Source organism: Schistocerca cancellata, unplaced genomic scaffold (genome assembly GCF_023864275.1).
Source record: "Schistocerca cancellata isolate TAMUIC-IGC-003103 unplaced genomic scaffold, iqSchCanc2.1 HiC_scaffold_718, whole genome shotgun sequence".
NCBI classification, from domain to species: Eukaryota; Metazoa; Arthropoda; class Insecta; order Orthoptera; family Acrididae; genus Schistocerca; species Schistocerca cancellata.
The window spans coordinates 2,300,040-2,311,634 of NW_026046729.1; positions in this window are offsets into that span (position 1 = coordinate 2,300,040).

An 11,595-nucleotide genomic window follows, 5' to 3' on the forward strand; every position below is an offset into this window, starting at 1 on the left:
TTTCCATGGAAACGACAGGATTTTCTTTAGGGATACAACTATCTCCTTTCCGATGCACTATTCCTTCCCTACTGCATTCCTCGCGCCCTCACATTGGCAAACAAACACAGAAATTGCGTCCCTATGAAAGTCTATGGATTCTATGACGTCTCCTTCTAAATCGAGGAACGTTTCTATAAAAACTACAGGATTTTGTTTTGGGATACGATTATCTCCTTTCCGATGACTATTTCTTCTTTACTGCATTCCTCGCGCCCTCACATTGACGAATAAACGCAGAAATTGCGTCCCTATGAAAATCTGTGGATTCTATGACGTCTCGTTCTAAATCGATGAACGCTTCTATGGAAGCGACAGGATCTTCTTTCGGGATACGGCGATCTCCTTTCCGATGCACTATACCTTCTTTGCTGCATTCCTCGCGCCCTCGAATTGACGAATAAACACAGAAATTGCGTTATTATGAAAAACTATGGATTCTATGACGTCTTCTTCTAAATCGACGAACGTTTCTATGGAAACGACAGGATTTTCTTTAGGGATACGACTATCTCCTGTCCGATGCACTATTCCTTCTTTACAGCATTACTCGAGCCCTCACACTGACGAATAAACACAATAATAGCGTCCCTATGAGAAAATATGGTTTCTACGATGTCTCCTTCTAAATCGAGGAACGTTTCTATGGGAACGAGAGATTTTTCTTTTGAGATACGGCTATCTCCTTTCCGATGCACTATGCCTTCTTTACTGCATTCCTCGCGCCCTCACTTTGTCGAATAAACACAGAAATTGCGTCCCTATGGAAAACTATGGATCTATGACGTCTCCTTCTAAATCGAGGAACGTTTCTATAAAAAGGACAGGATTTTCTTTTGGGATACGATTATCGCCTTTCCGAAGACTATTCCTTCTTTACTGCATTCCTCGCGCCCTCACATTGACGAATAAACACAGAAATTGCGTCCCTATGAAAAACTGTGGATCCTATGACGTCTCGTTGTAAATCGAGGAACGCTTCTATGGAGGCGACAGGATCTTCTTTCGGGATACGGCTATCTCCTTTCCGATGCACTATTCCTTCTTTGCTGCATTCCTCGCGCCCTCGAATTGAAGAATAAACACAGAAATTGCGTTATTATGAAAAACTATGGATTCTATGACGTCTCCTTCTAAATCGAGGAACGTTTCTATGGAAACAAGAGATTTTACTTATGTGATACGGCTATCTCCTTTCCGATGCATTATTCCTTCTTTACTGCATTCCTCGCGCCCTCACATTGACGAATAAACACAGAAATAGCGTCCCTATGAAAAACTATGGATTCTATGATGTCTCCTTGTAAATCGAGGAACGTTTCTATGGAAACGACAGGATTTTCTTTTGGGATACGACTATCTCCTTTCCGATGGTCTATTCCTCCTTTACTGCATTCCTCGCACCCACACAGTGACGTATATACACAATAATAGCGTCCCTATGAAAAAATATGGCTCCTATGACGTCTCCCTCTAAATTGAGGAACGTTTCTATGGAAACGATAGATTTATCTTATGGGATACGGCTATCTCCTTTCCGATGAACTATTCCTTCCTTACTGCATTCCTCGCGCCCTCACATTGACGAATAAACACAGAAATTGCGTCCCTATGAAAAGTATGCATTCTATGAAGTCTCCTTCTAAATCGAGGAACGTTTCTATGGAGGCGACAGGATTTTCTTTTGTGATACGGCTATCTCCTTTCCGATGCACTATTCCTTCATTACTGCATTCCTCGCGCCCTCGAATTCACAAATAAACACAGAAATTGCGTCCCTATGAACAACTATTAATTCTATGACGTCTCCTTCTGAATCGAGGAACGTTTCTATGGAAACTACAGGATTTTCTGTTGTGATACGGTTATCTCCTTTACGATGCACTATTCCTTCTTTACTGCATTCTTCGCGCCCTAACATCGACGAATAAACACAGAACTTGAGTTCCTATGAAAAACTATGGATTCTATGACGTCTCCTTCTAAATCGAGGAACGTTTCAATGGAAACGACAGGATTTTCTTTTGGGATACGACTATCTCCTTTCCGATGCACTATCCATTCTTTACTGCACTCCACGCGCCCTCACACTAACGAATAAACACAATAATAGCGTCCTTATGAAAAAATATGTTTTCTATGACGTCTCCTTCTAAATCGAGGAACGTTTCTATAAAAACGACAGGATTTTCTTTTGGAATACGATTATCTCGTTTCCGATTACTATTCCTTCTTTACTGCATTCCTCGAGCCCTCACATTGACGAATAAACACAGAAATTGCGTCCCTATGAAAAACTGTGGACACTATGACGTCTCCTTCTAAATCGAGGAACGTTTCCATGGAAACGACAGGAATTTCTTTTGGGATACGACTATCTCCTCTCCGATGCACTGTTCCTTCTTTACTGCATTCCACGCGCCCCAACATTGACGAATAACCACAGAAATTGCGTTATTAAGAAAAACTATGGATTCTATGCCGTCTCCTTCTAAATCGAGGAACGTTTCTATGGAAACGGCAGGATTTTCTTTAGGGATACGACTATCTCCTTTCCGATCCACTATTCCTTCTTTACTGCATTCCTCGCGCCCTCACTTTGACGAATAAACACAGGAATTGCGTCCCTATGGAAAACTATGGATTCTATGACGTCTAACTATGGATTCTATGCCGTCTCCTTCTAAATCGAGGAACGTTTCTATGGAAACGGCAGGATTTTCTTTAGGGATACGACTATCTCCTTTCCGATCCACTATTCCTTCTTTACTGCATTCCTCGCGCCCTCACTTTGACGAATAAACACAGGAATTGCGTCCCTATGGAAAACTATGGATTCTATGACGTCTCCTTCTAAATCGAGGAACGTTTCTATAAAAACGACAGGATTTCCTTTTGGGATACGATTATCGCCCTTCCGATGACTATTCCTTCTTTACTGCATTTCTCGCGCCCTCACATTGACGAGTAAACACAGAAATTGCGTCCCTATGAAAAACTGTGGATTCTATGACGTCTCGTTGTAAATCAAGGAACGCTTCTATGGAGGCGACAGGATCTTCTATCGGGTACGGCTATCTCCTTTCCGATGCACTATTCCTTCTTTGCTGCATTCCTCGCGCCCTCGAATTGACGAATAAACACAGAAATTGCGTTATTATGAAAAACTATGGATTCTATGACGTCTTCTTCTAAATCGAGGCACGTTTCTATGGAAACGACAGGATTTTCTTTAGGGATACGACTATCTCCTGTCCGATGCACTATTCCTTCTTTACTGCATTACTCGCGCCCTCACACTGACGAATAAACACAATAATAGCGTCCCTATGAAAAAATATGGTTTCTACGATGTCTCCTTCTAAATCGAGGAACGTTTCTATGGGAACGAGAGATTTTTCTTTTGAGATACGGCTATCTCCTTTCCGATGCACTATTCCTTCTTTACTGCATTCCTCGCGCCCTCACTTTGTCGAATAAACACAGAAATTGCGTCCCTATGGAAAACTATGGATTCTATGACGTCTCCTTCTAAATCGAGGAACGTTTCTATAAAAACGACAGGATTTTCTTTTGGGATACGATTATCGCCTTTCCAATGACTATTCCTTCTTTACTGCATTCCTCGCGCCCTCACATTGACGAATAAACACAGAAATTGCGTCCCTATGAAAAACTGTGGATTCAAAGACGTCTCGTTGTAAATCGAGGAACGCTTCTATGGAGGCGACAGGATTTTCTTTAGGGATACGACTATCTCCTTTCCGATGCACTATTCCTTCTTTGCTGCATTCCTCGCGCCCTCGAATTGAAGAATAAACACAGAAATTGCGTTATTATGAAAACCTATGGATTCTATGACGTCTCCTTCTAAATCGAGGAACGTTTCTATGGAAACGACAGGATTTTCTTTAGGGATACGACTATCTCCTTTCCGATGCACTATCCCTTCTTTACTGCATTCCTCGCGCCCTCAGACTGACGAATAAACACAATAATAGCGTCCTTATGAAAAAATATGTTTTCTATGACGTCTCCTTCTAAATCGAGGAACGTTTCTATGGAAACAAGAAATTTTACTTTTGTGATACGGCTATCTCCTTTCCGATGCATTATTCCTTCTTTACTGCATTCCTCGCGCCCTCACATTGACGAATAAACACAGAAATAGCGTCCCTATGAAAAACTATGGATTCTATGATGTCTCCTTGTAAATCGAGGAACGTTTCTATGGAAACGACAGGATTTTCTTTTGGGATACGACTATCTCCTTTCCGATGGTCTATTCCTTCTTTACTGCATTCCTCGCACCCTCACAGTGACGTATATACACAATAATAGCGTCCCTATGAAAAAATATGGCTTCTATGACGTCTCCCTCTAAATAGAGGAACGTTTCTATGGAAATGATAGATTTATCTTTTGGGATACGGCTATCTCCTTTCCGATGAACTATTCCTTCCTTACTGCATTCCTCGCGCCCTCACATTGACGAATAAACACAGAAATTGCGTCCCTATGAAAAGTATGCATTCTATGAAGTCTCCTTCTAAATCGAGGAACGTTTCCATGGAGGCGACAGGATTTTCTTTTGTGATACGGCTATCTCCTTTCCGATGCACTATTCCTTCATTACTGCATTCCTCGCGCACTCGAATTCACGAATAAACACAGAAATTGCGTCCCTATGAACAACTATTAATTCTATGACGTCTCCTTCTAAATCGAGGAACGTTTCTATGGAAACTACAGGATTTTCTGTTGTGAAACGGTTATCTCCTTTCCGATGCACTATTCCTTCTTTACTGCATTCGTCGCGCCCTAACATTGACGAATAAACACAGAAATTGAGTTCCTATGAAAAACAATGGATTCTATGACGTCTCCTTCTAAATCGAGGAACGTTTCTATGGAAACGACAGGATTTTCTTTTGGGATACGACTATCTCCTTTCCGATGCACTATCCATTCTTTACTGCACTCCTCGCGCCCTCACACTAACGAATAAACACAATAATAGCGTCCTTATGAAAAAATATGTTTTCTATGACGTCTCCTTCTAAATCGAAGAACGTTTCTATAAAAACGGCAGGATTTTCTTTTGGGATACGAGTATCTCCTTTCCGATGATAATTCCTTCTTTACTGCATTCCTCGCGCCCTCACTTTGACGAATAAACACAGAAATTGCGTCCCTATGGAAAACTATGGATTCTATGACGTCTCCTTCTAAATCGAGGAACGTTTCTATAAAAACGACAGGATTTTCTTTTGGGATACGATTATCGCCTTTCCGATGACTATTCCTTCTTTACTGCATTCCTCGCGCCCTCACATTGACGAATAAACACAGAAATTGCGTCCCTATGAAAAACTGTGGATTCTATGACGTCTCGTTGTAAATCGAGGAACGCTTCTATGGAGGCGACAGGATCTTCTATCGGGATACGGCTATCTCCTTTCCGATGCACTATTCCTTCTTTGCTGCATTCCTCGCGCCCTCGAATTGACGAATAAACACAGAAATTGCGTTATTATGAAAAACTATGGATTCTATGACGTCTCCTTCTAAATCGAGGAACGTTTCTATGGAAACGACAGGATTTTCTTTAGGGATACGACTATCTCCTGTCCGATGCACTATTCCTTCTTTACTGCATTACTCGCGCCCTCACACTGACGAATAAACACAATAATAGCGTCCCTATGAAAAAATATGGTTTCTACGATGTCTCCTTCTAAATCGAGGAACGTTTCTATGGGAACGAGAGATTTTTCTTTTGAGATACGGCTATCTCCTTTCCGATGCACTATTCCTTCTTTACTGCATTCCTCGCGCCCTCACTTTGTCGAATAAACACAGAAATTGCGTCCCTATGGAAAACTATGGATTCTATGACGTCTCCTTCTAAATCGAGGAACGTTTCTATAAAAACGACAGGATTTTCTTTTGGGATACGATTATCGCCTTTCCGATGACTATTCCTTCTTTACTGCATTCCTCGCGCCCTCACATTGACGAATAAACACAGAAATTGCGTCCCTATGAAAAACTGTGGATTCTATGACGTCTCGTTGTTAATCGAGGAACGCTTCTATGGAAGCGACAGGATCTTCTTTCGGGATACGGCTATCTCCTTTCCGATGCACAATTCCATCTTTGCTGCATTCCTCGCGCCCTCGAATTGACGAATAAACACAGAAATTGCGTTATTATGAAAAACTATGGATTCTATGACGTCTCCTTCTAAATCGAGGAACGTTTCTATGGAAACGACATGATTTTCTTTAGGGATACGACTATCTCCTTTCCGATGGTCTATTCCTTCTTTACTGCATTCCTCGCACCCTCACACTGACGTATATACACAATAATAGCGTCCCTATGAAAAAATATGGCTTCTATGACGTCTCCTTCTAAATAGCGGAACGTTTCTATGGAAACGATAGATTTATCTTTTGGGATACGGCTATCTCCTTTCCGATGCACTATTCCTTCCTTACTACATTCCTTGCGCCCTCACATAGACGAATAAACACAGAAATTGCGTCCCTATGAAAAGTATGGACTCTTAGAAGTCTCCTTCTAAATCGAGGAACGTTTCTATGGAGTCGACTGGATTTTCTTTTGTGATACGACTATCTCCTTTCCGATGCACTATTCCTTCTTTACTGCATTCCTCGCGCCCTCGAATTCACGAATAAACACAGAAATTGCGTCCCTATGAACAACTATTAATTCTATGACGTCTCCTTCTAAATCGAGGAACGTTTCTATGGAAACTACAGGATTTTCTGTTGTGATACGGTTATCTCCTTTCCGATGCACTATTCCTTCTTTACTGCATTCTTCGCGCCCTAACATTGACGAATAAACACAGAAATTGAGTTCCTATGAAAAACTACGGATTCTATGACGTCTCCTTCTAAATCGAGGAACGTTTCTATGGAAACGACAGGATTTTCATTTGGGATACGACTATCTCCTTTCCGATGCACTATCCATTCTTTACTGCACTCCTCGCGCCCTCACACTAACGAATAAACACAATAATAGCGTCCTTATGAAAAAATATGTTTTCTATGACGTCTCCTTCCAAATCGAGGAACGTTTATATGGAAACGAGAGATTTTACTTTTGGGATACGGCTATCTCCTTTCCGATGCATTATTCCTTTTTTACTGCATTCCTCGCGCCCTCACATTGACGAATAAACACAGAAATTGCGTCCGTATGAAAAACTATGGATTCTATGACGTCTCCTTCTAAATCGAGGAACGTTTCTAGGGAAACCACAGGTTTCCTTTTGGGATACGACTATCTCCTTTCCGATGCACTATTCCTTCTTTACTGCATTCCTCGCGCCCTCACACTGAGGATTAAACACAATAATAGCGTCCCTATGAAAAAATATGGTTTCTATGACGTCTCCTTCTAAATCGAGGAACGTTTCTATAAAAACGACAGGATTTTCTTTTGGGATACGAGTATCTCCTTTCCGATGACAATTCCTTCTTTACTGCATTCCTCGCGCCCTCACATTGACGAATAAACACTGAAATTGCGTCCCTATGAAAAACTGTGGATTCTATGACGTCTCGTTCTAACTCGAGGAACGTTTCTATGGAAACGAGAGATTATTTTTTTTTTTTTTTGGGATACGGCTATCTCCTTTCCGATGCACTATTCCTTCTTCACTGCATTCCTCGCGCCCTCACTTTGACGAATAAACACAGAAATTGCGTCCCTATGGAAAACTATGGATTCTATGACGTCTCCTTCTAAATCGAGGAACGTTTCTATAAAAACGACAGGATTTTCTTTTGGGATACGATTATCGCCTTTCCGATGACTATTCCTTCTTTACTGCATTCCTCGCGCCCTCACATTGACGAATAAACACAGAAATTGCGTCCCTATGAAAAACTGTGGATTCTATGACGTCTCGTTGTAAATCGAGGAACGCTTCTATGGAGGCGACAGGATCTTCTATCGGGATACGGCTATCTCCTTTCCGATGCACTATTCCTTCTTTGCTGCATTCCTCGCGCCCTCGAATTGACGAATAAACACAGAAATTGCGTTATTATGAAAAACTATGGATTCTATGACGTCTCCTTCTAAATCGAGGAACGTTTCTATGGAAACGACAGGATTTTCTTTAGGGATACGACTATCTCCTGTCCGATGCACTATTCCTTCTTTACTGCATTACTCGCGCCCTCACACTGACGAATAAACACAATAATAGCGTCCCTATGAAAAAATATGGTTTCTACGATGTCTCCTTCTAAATCGAGGAACGTTTCTATGGGAACGAGAGATTTTTCTTTTGAGATACGGCTATCTCCTTTCCGATGCACTATTCCTTCTTTACTGCATTCCTCGCGCCCTCACTTTGTCGAATAAACACAGAAATTGCGTCCCTATGGAAAACTATGGATTCTATGACGTCTCCTTCTAAATCGAGGAACGTTTCTATAAAAACGACAGGATTTTCTTTTGGGATACGATTATCGCCTTTCCGATGACTATTCCTTCTTTACTGCATTCCTCGCGCCCTCACATTGACGAATAAACACAGAAATTGCGTCCCTATGAAAAACTGTGGATTCTATGACGTCTCGTTGTTAATCGAGGAACGCTTCTATGGAAGCGACAGGATCTTCTTTCGGGATACGGCTATCTCCTTTCCGATGCACAATTCCATCTTTGCTGCATTCCTCGCGCCCTCGAATTGACGAATAAACACAGAAATTGCGTTATTATGAAAAACTATGGATTCTATGACGTCTCCTTCTAAATCGAGGAACGTTTCTATGGAAACGACATGATTTACTTTAGGGATACGACTATCTCCTTTCCGATGGTCTATTCCTTCTTTACTGCATTCCTCGCACCCTCACACTGACGTATATACACAATAATAGCGTCCCTATGAAAAAATATGGCTTCTATGACGTCTCCTTCTAAATAGCGGAACGTTTCTATGGAAACGATAGATTTATCTTTTGGGATACGGCTATCTCCTTTCCGATGCACTATTCCTTCCTTACTACATTCCTTGCGCCCTCACATAGACGAATAAACACAGAAATTGCGTCCCTATGAAAAGTATGGACTCTTAGAAGTCTCCTTCTAAATCGAGGAACGTTTCTATGGAGTCGACTGGATTTTCTTTTGTGATACGACTATCTCCTTTCCGATGCACTATTCCTTCTTTACTGCATTCCTCGCGCCCTCGAATTCACGAATAAACACAGAAATTGCGTCCCTATGAACAACTATTAATTCTATGACGTCTCCTTCTAAATCGAGGAACGTTTCTATGGAAACTACAGGATTTTCTGTTGTGATACGGTTATCTCCTTTCCGATGCACTATTCCTTCTTTACTGCATTCTTCGCGCCCTAACATTGACGAATAAACACAGACATTGAGTTCCTATGAAAAGCTACGGATTCTATGACGTCTCCTTCTAAATCGAGGAACGTTTCTATGGAAACGACAGGATTTTCTTTTGGGATACGACTATCTCCTTTCCGATGCACTATCCATTCTTTACTGCACTCCTCGCGCCCTCACACTAACGAATAAACACAATAATAGCGTCCTTATGAAAAAATATGTTTTCTATGACGTCTCCTTCCAAATCGAGGAACGTTTATATGGAAACGAGAGATTTTACTTTTGGGATACGGCTATCTCCTTTCCGATGCATTATTCCTTTTTTACTGCATTCCTCGCGCCCTCACATTGACGAATAAACACAGAAATTGCGTCCGTATGAAAAACTATGGATTCTATGACGTCTCCTTCTAAATCGAGGAACGTTTCTAGGGAAACCACAGGTTTCCTTTTGGGATACGACTATCTCCTTTCCGATGCACTATTCCTTCTTTACTGCATTCCTCGCGCCCTCACACTGAGGATTAAACACAATAATAGCGTCCCTATGAAAAAATATGGTTTCTATGACGTCTCCTTCTAAATCGAGGAACGTTTCTATAAAAACGACAGGATTTTCTTTTGGGATACGAGTATCTCCTTTCCGATGACAATTCCTTCTTTACTGCATTCCTCGCGCCCTCACATTGACGAATAAACACTGAAATTGCGTCCCTATGAAAAACTGTGGATTCTATGACGTCTCGTTCTAACTCGAGGAACGTTTCTATGGAAACGAGAGATTATTTTTTTTTTTTTTTTGGGATACGGCTATCTCCTTTCCGATGCACTATTCCTTCTTCACTGCATTCCTCGCGCCCTCACTTTGACGAATAAACACAGAAATTGCGTCCCTATGGAAAACTATGGATTCTATGACGTCTCCTTCTAAATCGAGGAACGTTTCTATAAAATCGACAGGATTTTCTTTTGGGATACGATTATCGCCTTTCCGATGACTATTCCTTCTTTACTGCATTCCTCGCGCCCTCACATTGACGAATAAACACAGAAATTGCGTCCCTATGAAACACTGTGGATTCTATGACGTCTCGTTGTAAATCGAGGAACGCCTCTATGGAGGCGACAGGATCTTCTATCGGGATACGGCTATCTCCTTTCCGATGCACTATTCCTTATTTGCTGCATTCCTCGCGCCCTCGAATTGACGAATAAACACAGAAATTGCGTTATTATGAAAAACTATGGATTCTATGACGTCTCCTTCTAAATCGAGGAACGTTTCTATGGAAACGACAGGATTTTCTTTAGGGATACGACTATCTCCTGTCCGATGCACTATTCCTTCTTTACTGCATTACTCGCGCCCTCACACTGACGAATAAACACAATAATAGCGTCCCTATGAAAAAATATGGTATCTACGATGTCTCTTTCTAAATCGAGGAACGTTTCTATGGGAACGAGAGATTTTTCTTTTGAGATACGGCTATCTCCTTTCCGATGCACTATTCCTTCTTTACTGCATTCCTCGCGCCCTCACTTTGTCGAATAAACACAGAAATTGCGTCCCTATGAAAAACTGTGGATTCAATGACGTCTCGTTGTAAATCGAGGAACGCTTCTATGGAGGCGACAGGATTTTCTTTAGGGATACGACTATCTCCTTTCCGATGCACTATTCCTTCTTTGCTGCATTCCTCGCGCCCTCGAATTGAAGAATAAACACAGAAATTGCGTTATTATGAAAACCTATGGATTCTATGACGTCTCCTTCTAAATCGAGGAACGTTTCTATGGAAACGACAGGATTTTCTTTAGGGATACGACTATCTCCTTTCCGATGCACTATCCCTTCTTTACTGCATTCCTCGCGCCCTCAGACTGACGAATAAACACAATAATAGCGTCCTTATGAAAAAATATGTTTTCTATGACGTCTCCTTCTAAATCGAGGAACGTTTCTATGGAAACAAGAGATTTTACTTTTGTGATACGGCTATCTCCTTTCCGATGCATTATTCCTTCTTTACTGCATTCCTCGCGCCCTCACATTGACGAATAAACACAGATATAGCGTCCCTATGAAAAACTATGGATTCTATGATGTCTCCTTGTAAATCGAGGAACGTTTCTATGGAAACGACA